Here is a 14,920-nt window from a genome sequence, read left to right on the forward strand (position 1 = left end):
TGTGGTTTTGGCAGGGCGACAGAGGCAGATAAGGTCTAATATTATAAAATATTCCTATATTTCTGAGATAAACAGATTTTATCCTACAAACGTGGCGAGCTTCATAGCAAGAAAAAAGCAAGCTCGTTACGGGAATTTCATAATACAATCAAGGGTCGGAGGCGCGGTCCTATAGAATCTTATAAAGGCGCCGCAAAAACCGGTCCCTGCCCATTCCGCCATAAGCCCTGGACCGAGCAACATCTACCGCTGTCCGCTCTGCCTGACCCGCTTCGCTACCTGAGAGCAACACGCTGTGTTTGATTTCAACCCGGTTCCCCCCCCCGCTCCACTTCCGCTGTCTACTGCAACTGCCTGCTGCTGAGCTCGCTGCTCACCGACAAGCCAACGACGCCCCGACGTCGCGGCGCCTCTGCCTCGGGCTTCACTGAGCCTTCCCAACAGCCAGCCTCGGAGAGAGGATCTGCCATTGCCTACTGAACCAGCCAGCGCCCCGCAGAGCCGTTACCGACTGAGCCTGGAGGGATACAAGAAGTTGCACCCGCAATAAAAACCAACCGCTTTTATAAAAGCGTTCTTTTCAATATGCAAATTACAAATGTCGAATATATCGTCTTTCTCAAGACGCATTCATTTATGCAAACATACAAGAGTCGATATTCCCTGGATCGAGGGGACTGAACGTTGCCGACTGAGCCAGCCCGCCTGCCAGCCCGCCTGCCAGCCAGTCCCGGAGAGCCTTCCCTCCAGCGTGCGGTCCTGCTCACTGGCCCCGATGTCACAGAGCCGTTACTGACTGACCTTGGACGAATACAAGGAGTTTTATCCGCAATAAAAACAACCGCCTTTATAAAGGCGTTCTTTTCAAAAGCAAATTACAAATTTCGAATATATCGTCTTTCTCAAGACGCATTCATTGAGGCAAACATATTACAATAGTCGATATTCCCTGCATTTTTATGATATTTTAAATAACTCTGTAATGATTCAAATGAAATACCTCAAGTGCTTTATTTGAATCATTACAAAGGACAAAGGTAAATGTGTGCCGGTGCTTATATTTTATAGTTTTTTTCTTGTGCAGGAGAACACGTCCCGTACAATATTGTTGACTCGTTAGTCGACCTAACTAGAAGCTTGCTAATTGGAATCTGGGCCAGTGAGATTGTTTGAGAGCCTTCGCATTGTCCATGGCGACAACTGGCCACTGGCTCCATCTTGCGGACTTCCTCGCAAGCTCTATGCACTGCCATCTGTGCGTGCATCTACAAAGCTTCACTAACACTTATATTTCTTTGTCATTTATAAATATATTGTATAGGTGCAAATATTGAATCAACGACTAGAATTAATAGAACATCATTGGTCCAATATTGTAAATAACCTATGTTTAGTATAAATATATAAATTATAGTTTGTTTCCCAAATAAAATAAAATATTAACGTCATTTTTAATATGGCGGATGTTGAATGTTTGAGAATCTTGTGATATAGACGGAAAATAAAAATTATTACAATTTACTTTGAGAGGCCTTTCAGTTGTAGCCAATGAAGGGACATAAAATTATTATATGCGTCCTATCGGTAGAATTCACCCCAACCCTTAATTAATCAGGATGCATCACCCGTTAGTGCGATTTGAAAAAATAACTGATAATTTGATCATTGAGACTGGCAAAATTTTATAAATATCTCGAAATTAAATTTAACATTTATTTATTTATTCACGCCATGAAGGCTTTTACATGTATTTAATGTTTTACGGTAATCTGATCAGGAGTACAATAATATGATTGTATATTAAATTGCATAATTGGCTGAGTACAGACAATATAAGCAGGTATAACACAAGTTATCGTTAAGAGTTGTACATTGAAGTAATAGTTGTTCAATAAATAATAATAAGAGTTCAAGATAGGTACTTAAGGTACTGTAAAAGTAGTAGCGAAACAATCTCTAAATAATATAAAATAAAGTCGCTATCTGCGTCAGGTCTGTCTTTGCGCTTAGGTCTTCTAAACTACGCAGCGGATTTTGATAGAGTTTTCACTATCATTTAGAGAATTTCTTCTAAAATATTTAAATGCATATTATATTTATAGAAAGTAGAGAAAAGTCGATGTTTTGTGATCTAAAATGTGATGATGATCACACATGTGATGTAAAATAAATATTTTGGTTTGGGCATGTAAAGCGAATGGGCGAAGATAGGAGTGTAAGAAGGATATATGATGCAAATGCGAATGGTAGCAGAAGTTGGGGACGCTCGAGGAAGACATGGTGAATCAGATACTCGAGTCGGGCCATGTCAAGAGTCAGAATAATAGAAGAGTATGTATGAGACGATGTATGAATGTGAATGAGGCAAGAAGTGTGTGCCAAGACCGAGTTGTTTGGCGGTCCGTCGTCTCTGCCTACCTCTGCGGGAAAACCGCGTGATGGTTAGTTAGTTAGTTAGTTAGTCCATTGCTAACGCTGGCTAAACCTTATGAGATACATCAAAATAATGTTCTACAGATTTTTTTTTTGTTATTTTTTTTAAATTATTAATACTCCAAACTAGGCAAATGCCCGTATTATGGTGGTAATAAATAAGAAAATTTAAAAAAGAAATCATAAGAAAATATAAAAAAACATATATGTAAAATATAATATAAACACAATTATACAATGTTGTCCATTTATCGTTATACAAATGGTAAAACAAAAACAAAAACAAAAATAATAAACATATATGCGATAATATGGATAAAGTCGGAATCGTGTATCATAAAAAGGCCTACAGAAAAGTCTTTCATGGAATATGTTCATCTCCTAATTATATCATAAAAAGGCCTACAGAAAAGTCCTTCATGGAATATGTTCATCTCCTAATTATATCATAAAAAGGCCTACAGAAAAGTCCTTCATGGAATATGTTCATCTCCTAATTATATCATAAAAAGGCCTACAGAAAAGTCCTTCATGGAATATGTTCATCTCCTAATTATATCATAAAAAGGCCTACAGAAAAGTCTTTCATGGAATATGTTCATCTCCTAATTATATCATAAAAAGGCCTACAGAAAAGTCTTTCATGGAATATGTTCATCTCCTAATTATATCATAAAAAGGCCTACAGAAAAGTCTTTCATGCAATATGTTCATCTCCTAATTATATCATAAAAAGGCCTACAGAAAAGTCCTTCATGGAATATGTTCATCTCCTAATTATAACCCCCAGCAACGCCGGGTATACATAATCTAGTATTTAATAACAGTATGATGTTAGTAAAATACATATGAAATGTTTATTTAGAAAACCTTTATAATGCCAGATAGGGTATTATACAGAACATAGCTAAACATTAGTATATGTAATACTTAAAATTTGATGTGAAGTAATAGAAAAACTTCTATAAATGTAGCTTTTTCACTTTGGAATTTCTCTTGAAATGCGTTAAAAACTTCTCAAACCTAGCTTCATACACTGCACACTGCAGTGGACCTCAAGGAAGTCATAATTTCACTGGACTGCAAATGTAGCCAGCCGCACAGTAGAGGTAAAAGAGCTCCACCACAGACATAGGAATTAATAGACGAGAAGATAATGGCGAGGGGTAAAATCAACTGTTGAAGAACGAAGGGTGTAAGGCTGACTGTGATTCGTCAATAAATCAATCTGACAGTAAATAGGCATCTCGCATTATAATATCACCATTTACTTCTTAAAAGTAAAATCTGCTTTTGAATGAATAGACATTTTTACATGGAAGCGCAAATTACTCGCCAAGTTATGAACAAATTTGCGAAGTCCAAATTCGGCAAAAAAATTCGGTTCTATTTTCAGAGTCGAATATTTCGTTTAAGTATTTAGTTAAGACACTTTTATAAATGTTCATAATTTACTTCCCAGCAACCAACCAGCTTTGTGTTTCGCGTCCAGACGTTTCTCGATGTGATAGTAACAACTGATTCATATTATACGATTTGAATATGCTTAAAATAAAGTAAAATAATGCTTATATATGGAATGTAATACGACAATTGGGTTTATTCTCTTTTTCACATCTATTTTTACAAGTTTTCATAGTAAAAGTCAACATTTTGCCGTGTTATTTCGTAAAATGAACCGATGATGCCTCGACCATAGTTAGTGATGGGGATAATACGCTTTTAATCACTTAGGGCAGGTCTACTAATATTCATATGTCTATGAGCTCCACATATTTTGTCTTCTACTAAACATCTGGAGATTGTATTACGGTCTCCGGTATTTATTTTTTTCAATTATAACTGAAGGTATCGGACAGTTAGAGTCCGTGTAGAGGGTTGACGACATAATAATAATAATAATAATAATAATAATAATTTGGATAATTTGTAGAGCGCCGTTTTTGTGAAAAATCACCTCAAGGGCGCTGTACAATTTATTTCCTAGGATCTACATTTGTTATTTAGAAATGATACCAGAACATACTTACCTGGCAAGTCACTTCCAACAAACACACTTATATTAAAAAGTTTATGCTTATAATTTTTTTTTCTATCCAATAATGAGTTTCCTATACAAAATTTATAATAATTTAGAACACGAAACATATCACCGGAGACCAAAATTGCATTCACATTTTTTACTTGAAATAATTCATAAATAACCGGTTAAAGTTTGTCGGGTAAATGCTAATACACCCTTGTACAGTATCCTCCATTAGTTAACAGTAAAAAATCTAAAACTATCAATTCGATGATTACTAGTTCGGATCTAGTGATAAAATTACTAAATACAAGCTGTTACTAAAATGTGATGAAATAATCATAAAGATTATGGTACAGAACTAAGGTCTTTGGACCAAACAAATCTGACCGAAGGTAATGACTTTTCAAACGACGGTTTTTTTGTCCCTTTCCATGTGGATCGTCTTTTCAAATGGATTCGGGATGAAAAATGGACTAGTTCTATTTTGGCACCAATTTTTGACGTAACTATATTTTATGTGGAAATGCTGTATATGTATTTCGTTTTATATTTACAATATTAATAAAAACTACTATAAATATGCGTTTATTACTGTTCGGTATTATGAGGTTCGCCAATATTTTTTATGATTTGTTGACGGCTGCCTGAAATGACAGATGCTTTTATGCGATCTATGGTTATGTTCAGAGTGTTGCAACTATAGTATTTTTCATATAGGTTCCGATATATTTTCCGTACGGGGATCGGTATGGAAAAAACGATTGTGAAAAACTACTCAAACCCAAGAAATGGAACACCTCAAAGCCTCTATAAAACAGGGGTTAACAATCTCTGACGCTTTAGAAATCCAATCATAGCATCACATATAATATTTTATAACTAACAAGCTAACTAACCATCACGCCTTCTCCCCGCAGTAGTAGACAGAGAGGTAGGACCGCCAAACAACACGGTCTTGGCACACACTCCTTGCCTCATTCACATGCATACATCATCTCGTAGACATTCTTCTATTATTGATTATTGTGACTATTGACATTGCCCGACTCAAGTATCCGATTCTCTTCACCGTGCCATGTATTAATATTGTATGTATGTGATGTATATATTGCGTATGTATGTATTGTATGTATTATATGTACCTATTATATTGTATGTATTATATATTGTATGTATTATATTATATATATATTGTATGTATTATATTGTATGTATTATATGTATTGTATATATTATGTATGTATTGCGTCACCGACATCTTCTATCATTTATATTTCTGTAATATATTCTCCTTTCACTCCTCTCTTCGTTCATTTGCTCAACGCGCCCAAACCATCTGAGTGTCCGCTTCTTAATCTTACACCTTACGCTTACATCATTCATTCTTGCATATTTTGCGGATCTCCCTATTTTTCACACGATCATGCATTGGTTTTCCACATACACGCCTCAGGAATCTCTTTTCTACAGCACCCTGTATTTACATTCTTCATCTGCCAGTCACTGCCACACATCTGGGTAGGTACCAGCACTCCATTGTGGACTACTAGCTTCGCTTCTTTGGACAGTTTTTTGTTAGCGCCAAACTCGTTCTGGCCTCCATCAATTCATTTATCCTCCTTTCAATACATCTATCTGTCCGCCTTCCCATCTCTAGTAATTACTCATAAAATGTTTTATTATTAAAACATCTAAAATATTAATTTTATTAAAACCACTAACATTTTTACTTATAAAAATATGTTCGTACCTCGATACAGATGCACGTTCTCCTGCTATTCTCCATTTTCTGATTACATTTGTTGGTAACACTTAAAAATATATTTCACATCACTTCACTCTTGTTTATTGTATTTATATTATAGAACTTCATTTTAAATTATTATTAAAACTTCACAATAGATTACACGAAAACTCCAAAACACGAATCACTTAGTTAAGAGTAACTTCATGATGAAGTAACTTCACAATTATATCACCTGTTCGAGGGATGTTATGGTTTAAAACTGTATGCCAAAAATCGAATTCCATATATAAAGAAAATTAGATCACACACTACTTAAGATTTAGTCAAAATAATGATATGTCCATTCCAAAAATTACTAACAAGTACGGACAACGAAAATTCACTTATTTTGTACTTTATATATTTATTGAGTAGCCAATGCATATAAAAAGCCAACCAAATTGCACCACTGATCTCAAAAAAATACTAAAATAATGGTTAATTGATTAAAGTTTTTGTTTATATTAAAATTGTTTATACATACATTAGTATTAATTTATTTTACGCGTGTAATTGTATAAATAATATGAGAGTGTTTTAAGTATGCTGTGTGCCTTTGTTGACTTTTCCGTGTGCTTATGAGTGTTTTAAGTATGCTGTGTGCCTATGTTGACTTTGCTGTGTGCCTATGAGAGAGTTTCAAGTATGCTGTGTGCCTATGTTGACTTTGCTGTGTGCCTATGAGAGAATTTCAAGTATGCTGTGTGCCTATGTTGACTTTGCTGTGTGCCTATGAGAGAGTTTCAAGTATGCTGTGTGCCTATGTTGACTTTTCTGTGTGCCTATGAGAGTGTTTTAAGTATGCTGTGTGCCTTTGGGAGCATGTGTGCCTTCATAAGCGTTTTGACTGTGTTATATCTATCTGTCTATGTATTGTAGTCACTTGTAATGTTTTTTTTATTTTTTTTTTACTGTACGACAGACAGGTAAGTCCAATTATGGTACAATTTTATTAAAACTAACAATACACGTACATATTTTTTTTAAAACATGGTATAGTTATATTAAACACATCTATATCCGCTGGTAGGGCATTTAGCAAGGCCATACCTCTTGTCATGCTATGTTGGGCAATGACATCTGTCCGACCCTGCGGTATACAGAATAGGTCGTGGCTACGATTTCGACAGTATTTATCAGGAACGAATAAGCCACAGCATGACAGGAGATATGGACAATCGATAAGGTTTTTTAGTAACTTTAATTCAAATACCATGAGTCCGGCATCACGCCTAGTCTCCAGGCTTTGGTAATTTGTCCTTTAGCAGTTCCACGTGATGCATGAATTTCGGATATATTCCGTATAATCGCATGTAAACATACCTTAGGAATTTTTTTTTAATTTGTTCAATCATATTTATGTATTTAAGTTGATAAGGTATCCAGACAATACTGGCGTACTCCAGCTTGCTTCTGACCACTCCGTTGAACATGGCGGTCATTGCTTCTATGTTATTGAATTGTTTGCAAGTTCTAATTACAAAACCAAGAGTTTTGGAGCAAGCCGAGGTAAGCTGGACTATGTGGTTTGAAAATGTCAGCTTGGGATCAAAGACCACCCCAAGGTCCTTGATGATGTTTACGCGTGTAAGTATTTCACCATTCATTCTATACTGGCACAATAGCAGATTTTGTGAACGACTATAAGTCATAACAACGCATTTTTTAATATTGAAGTTAAGTTTATTTTCTACCGACCATATCATGATTGAATCGAGGTCGGCCTGCAGTTTCGAATAATCAAAATCTGATTCGATTTCCTTCATCAGTTTCATGTCATCCGCGAATAGTAGACATGAGCTGTGACGTATGCAATCTTGAATGTCATCTATCAGAATAAGGAATAACATGGGGCCGAGATTCGATCCTTGAGGAATTCCTGACAGAGCTGCGAACTTATGAGAGTCGTATCCATTTATATTTACATACTGACTTCTATCTTTTAAATATGACGCAAAAAATGTCAGTAAGGGTTGATTAAAACCTATTTTATGCATCTTTTTTATTAGAATATCGTGATCTACTCGGTCAAATGCCTTTGCGAAGTCCGTGTAGATTACGTCCGTCTGATGCCTACAGTCTAGGCCTTGTGCTACCCGTCGAGAGAAAGAGAGTAAGTTGGTTACCGTTGATTTCTTCGGTAAGAAGCCATGTTGATGTTATTCTTCTGTGCCTATTTTCTATATTGTGGCTTCTCGTTATACGGATGCTTTTGTGCTAAAATATTGTGAAATGGACCTGCTGACAAACTGCTAAGACAGTTTAGCGGGTGCTTATAATAAAGAATATTAATTTTTCAAAAACCTTTAGGTAACAATTTAATTACCACACACATTAATATTAAAATAAATGGCAGCAAAACTAACTTCGAAATCCACGTAAAATATTATTATTGCACAGTGCAAAACATGTAACACCGCCCACAGATACGAGTAGACGGCCAACAGGTAAAATGCAATAATATAAACGGAATGAGAATACGGTAAAGTTTAATATAAACGAGTTCTGTTTACGGAACCGGAACATGACTTACACGAAACAGCTGTTGCAGAAATGAGTTGATAAAGCACGGGAGTCAAGCTAACAAAATGATTAATTGCTTGATGTATAGCCACTTTTGTAAGGTCTATCAAACTTATCAATCAACGTCATCACAAAAAACTTATCAAAACTTATATAAATTCAGATTCAACTTCCAGACTATAAGTCAAATGCGTAAACCACTCCATTAGATAGATCCTCGCTTGAAGTAGGTAGGTATTGTTAGACCAGAATAAACGCGCGAATAAAGATGGCCACGTAGGTACTATTATAAGATCTTGACGGCCTCCGTGGTCGAGGGGCAAGGCTCTCGACTTGCAAGAGTTCAAATCCCCGGCGTGCGCAAGTAAATCTTATTTTAATAATTCGTGTTATTTCACAATTTACTAATTAAAAATAATATGTACTATATTTGCGGTAAGTTTCAGAGTGGAAGATATTCTCAGCATCGCTCTGGTGTAAGACCATGATTCAGAATTAAAACGTTACTTGAAACGGCTTTGGCCGTGTTTGATGACCAGATCTGAATAGCCAGGTACTTCTCCACCTTCCTCTCCCTCATCTCCTTCCCCTTTGTACTACCTTCAGCCTCATAATATACTCCAATTGGGAGCAGATGGGACTAATAACCAATGAAAATTAGAAAGATCTTGAAATCTTTATTAAATGAGGGTTTTTAATCCAAACATTAATCTATTAATTAATAGCATACTCGTAACCACACGTTTAGAAAAGAAATTTTCATATACATTATAACAACACTCGAAATTTGCACCCATTACTTAAAAGTTGCAGAAATTAACACACTCGTCGAAAAGCTGAAAATTGCTCGCATTATTAAAAAAATATATATTGGAAAACATAATTTAGTTATAATATAATTTGGGTAGTATGTTTGATTGACAGTTGGTAATTTTTTGATAGCTTTGTATATATTTTTAAATTTCACCTTTGCACGTAAATATAATTAAATTTATAAATCACTAACAATTCAAACACACGTGGTATTTCGAGTAATTCATAATATCAAACTGAATCATATTCGGAATACACTCCGATACTCAACAAAAGAGTAAGTATACAAAGCTGGGGTTAAAACATATTCAAAGGGCCGAACTAGGCATTCGATAACTAATTTTAAAATTTAATTTTTGTAGCAATATTAGGGACCCTCAAACGAAAATTTAAATAATATCTTAAATCTAATGATTTTACAATTCGAGGTTTTACCTATTAATTTATTCCAAAAATAAAAAATATTCACCCGAGACGAGAGAAGTCAATAGATATCGCACATTCAAATAAAGATGGATATATTTATGCAAGAAACCATCTACGAGAAGATTACGTTTTGTTCGGGACGAATCTTGCAATCGTACATAAAGATATCAGCCAGTTAAAACATGCGTTAAGAAAATGAAGATAATTTTGGTAGTTCTTAGTCGAAGTATGATACAGTTACTTATCAATATCATTGAAAGAGTCCAACGCAAATTTTTGAGGTGTATTAATTAGAATATGATTTTTTATAACATTTATTAAAATTGTTGAAGTTAAGTGCAGGAGAACCTTTTTTTTCTAATACTTTTGTACAAAATTGTAAATTATCAGTTGGATAGCCCTAATATATTTATGTTGATTCACTTTCATGTTCCAACCATTAGATCAAGGTTCCCTAGTATGTATTATTGTAACAATCATACTACGGTTTCAATTCTGTTATAAATAGATTCCACCACTCGTAACTCGTAAAAAAATAAATAAACAAATAAAATAAAATATATAATTGAGATTAATGCGTAACAGTTTTTTGTTTTGTTTCCTTTTTATTTCTTTTAATTACTTTGTACTAATATTATTTTTTCTTGTTAATTTATTAAATTTGTAACTTTTTACTTTCTTTTCATACCGTATTATTGACACTTACTATTACTACATATGACTGTCAATAACTTACATGCAAGTAAATGGAACTTGTGACGTTAGTTTTAAATAAAAATGACCGAATGCCGAAAGCCCGGCAAGGCAGAGGTTCTGAGTTCATTTCCAAGATTAGATTGAATCTTTTTCTGATACAAATTTTCGTTTTACAGTCGCTTATATTGTTTTCAATGGTTATTTTTCAATTTGAGGTTTTACTCTCCAAGTTATACCAAAATAAAAAATATTTTATTTAAAATGTTAAAGATGTCTTTACTAAACTAACCAAAACTTCATTGTAAGTACCTTCTTAATCTGTGAGCTATAAATAAAGTGAAGAATTACATCTTTTTTAACTCCGGACAGAATATTTCTTAAATCTGAACTCTTTCAAAAGCCGACAGCTGTTTGCAAAATCTGTAAATTATTATCTCTTATCTCTTCTTTTAGCATAATACTGTTGTAATTTAGGATGTTATTTTAGTGTTTCATAAACCGGCCTCCAAATTATCTTCATTAAAATTGTACTGAGTTGATTTTTATAAATTAATTGATAGAAATATCATAATTACGTATATGCAGTTCGACTCTGGTAACACGCATCGCTGGTCTCCCTAGCGGAACAATTCGCCGGTCGGTAATGCAGGAATCCTTAATACCCTCCCCTCTCATCCGTGGGGCTTTTATACCATCAACGTTTAATCCGTAATTGGCAAGTACCTACCAACTAACTACGTGGCCATTATCATTACCTGCCTTACCGACTGTCGGTACTGCGGTCCAACCAGCGATAGCTTGGGACGAGTTCCTCCAAATGCTTCCTAAATTCACGAAGCAAATTTTCTGTTAATATTTTGAGATATGTTAATAGAAAATGTTAGAAGCTAGATGTTAGAAATATGTTAGAAGATTGTATTCCCAAATTTTCCTCAAATAATAACATTTTTTACATTAACTCCACACAGAATGCCCTGAGAAAAATAATTTCCCTCAGGGCATATGTTATCTTTTGGGATGCTGTGTAGTGGGTCTTTTTTAGTAATGAGGGTTGGGTAGGAATCTAGGGATCATTGTGTCCAGGAGTGACGGACAAAACAAATCCCTCCAACTGTGGCGCAAGGCCATGGGTCGAGAGACCAGTTGGAGAGGTCAGGGACTCCCCAAACCAGCCTCTCCCGATCTGGCAACTTAGCAAACCTCTTGGGTGACCTGTGGCAGAGGTGTTGGTTATCCAATTAATGGTTCCCCGGGTCGCGGTACCCATACCCGCCTCCCAAATTGAAAAAAAACTGTAAATTATACAAACTAAAAATGTAAATTGCAAAAAAATTTGTTTGAGAATTATGATTCGTTCTAAGCCAGGGGTGATTCTTGCCGGCACCTACCTATTGTAATTCTTGTCTTATATTATAAGTATAATTTTAACATTTAATTTTTCAATCACAGTTCACAACACAATAATTTTCTATCACAATATTAAATAAATACGGTCCCAATATGTAGCCTTGTGGGACTCCTGTGAGCATATTAACCCCCTGGTCATTATTTCATCTCTTATTTTATTTATGGATAGAGAATAAATTTTATAATTCGTCAGTTATTTTTATGTCTGAAATAGAAATTGGGAGTTTGGAGCTTAACGAAATATTCGTACTTAATATTATTTAGATGGTTGAGGCACACGATATAAATTCGTACACGATAGTGAAGTCAATACTTTCTTCCAGTACGCTTCGAATTGAAAACGTGATGGTGGTTTACTCCGTATAAGTATACATCTAATAGATCATATTATGTAACCTCTTCATTTTTTTCTAATAAGCGTCTTACTTAACAGATAGAGAGGCTACATTGGGTCTCAGTAGCACGACTTTGGCGTATTCCTCACTGCTGCCCTGGACAGATAAATAGTGCAATTTTGTATGAATGGCATTGAAGCCAAACCTAGAGTGAGGGGAAATTGCCTAGTACCCATCTTGCATGACAAACATGAAATGATTTGTATGCATAATGAACTATCACAATTTTATCATTAAAGAAGAAAATAACATTAATAAATCAAAACGAAACATGAAACAGTACAAGACACAGAAAATAAAATGACAACCGTCACAATTAGGAATCGAACCCAGAATTTCTTGTCCTACCAGGAAAGCGAACAATATAATAAAGGAAGAATTAACAATATCATCTTGCAACTAATCTTGTGGCCGTTATCTTTTTTTTATTTTCTGTGTCTTTTCAAGTTTCGTTTAGATTTCTCAATATTATCTTCTTCTTCAATAATATATTACATTGATTAGTATAACCTTCAAAAAATATTTTTTTAAGTAGTTCTTATTATAATTTAATTATTGTGTTGTTGGTGCAGTTATGACGGCTTATGATGTTTTTTGGGTATTTGATGAGACAAGAAATTGTAAATTTCATTAAAGAACTTAATTATGTTTTGGCATTTGTCACACATCTTCCCCCTCCACCCCGCGGCTTCAAATTGTTCTCGAATAGAACTGTCCATGGCTGTTTAGGTTCATGCAGTTCCCACCTTCATTCTTATTAGTGGAACAAAGCTCCTTCGTGAAGATAGAAAATTGCTATTGTATCTAGGGAAACCCAAACATTGTGCTGTAGGTGTTGTTGTATCAAAGAGTCATTTCATCCAATGTTGACAACATAACGCACACGTATAAAAGCTACCAGAAAAAGCAAGGAATTGTGCGATTATATTGATTATACATATCATCCGGATTCAGGACTAATCAATAACTACTATGCCGAGAGGGGTTTTTACATATCGATATCAGCGTTACCCACTGAGTTAAGACTGACAGTGAAAGTCTGTCTGTACAGTGAAAGACAAGGGAACTTTATCGCCACCAGGTTGGGCAGCATTGCGAGAAGGATTAAATCAGGGGCGGTAGGAAAGAATTTATTAGTGTGGGTCTTGAAAAGGGTCGGATTATATGAAGGAAGAAAAACACTTGCCAAATAATGATAATTATTATCAAATTACTAATTTCGGTTGTCTGTGCGTTATGCGTAACTCTGGTTCAATGAATTCAAATTTGATTAGTATTTAATTGATATTTTCAAAATTGGAACTTATTGTGTAGAGAATTTAGACCATCGATAAAATACTCATCTTTAGTATAATATTTGAGAAAAAATATTTTTTAATTACGTCATTTTCAAATTTGGAAATGACTATCCTATGATTTTTCACGGTCTACGGTAGTGTATCATATTTTTCAACTATTTTAAGAAGTCGCCGTTCAAGATAGCTGGGAGAAATGTTATTTAGTCTTACCACATCCTTTGTTGGAAGTCTTATGTATTTTTACTTATATTTACTCTGATATCTATAGTAAGGCTTATTGAGGTCTTCAGATTTAGTAAATGCTTTTGTCCTCGTATTTATAAAACATCTGAGTATGTAACTTGTACGTTGGTAGATGGGACCTATTTGTATTTCATAAATTGAAATGATTTTGTCAATTTACCTAATGGACGACAACTTTTACAATTTAAATAGCCCAAATAATATCAGTTGATATAATGCTGATCGTTATCGAGCATTTGTAGCTACTTTTCGTAGTGAACTACATAATATAAGGTTAAAAGAATTAGGCAATTGAATGTTGTTTTTTATTGCTGTCTTTAGTTTTCTCTTTACTTAATCAATATAACGTACTTTACTTATAATTTACATGTTTATTCTTATTTCTTATAGCTTGTAAGTCCGTTAATTAATAATTATATTTATTCATGAACAGTCGTACTTCCTTCTGACTGATATTTTATTGGCAAAAAAGAAATTATATGAAGAAAAAAGTGATGGAACACTAAGGACCTAAGAACATTAAGAGCCAATTTTTTCACAGAATTTAAACATTAAATTCATCAAATTTTGAAGATGATTTTTAAACTCTGTGAAAGTCTGTTCAAGTTATGTTGTTATATCATTATGGACAAGTTGCTTCATAGAAATGAAATAATAACAGAACTTAAAAATCAGCTTTGAGATTTGATGAATTGTTCAAATTCTGCGAAACAACCCGCCCTTAAAAGATCAGACTTTATATCCCACAAAACAATTTATGTAAATGATTTATAATATAATATGTGTTTATAAATGCTTATCACAACACCTTTGGAGTCAAATTAATGATCCGTCAAACATAACCGATCGGTGGCTGAGTTGACATCGCGTTTGG

This window comes from Hesperophylax consimilis, chromosome 18, assembly GCF_061612785.1.
Source record: "Hesperophylax consimilis isolate HC1 chromosome 18, BYU_Hcon_1.0, whole genome shotgun sequence".
In the NCBI taxonomy this organism is placed as follows: Eukaryota; Metazoa; Arthropoda; class Insecta; order Trichoptera; family Limnephilidae; genus Hesperophylax; species Hesperophylax consimilis.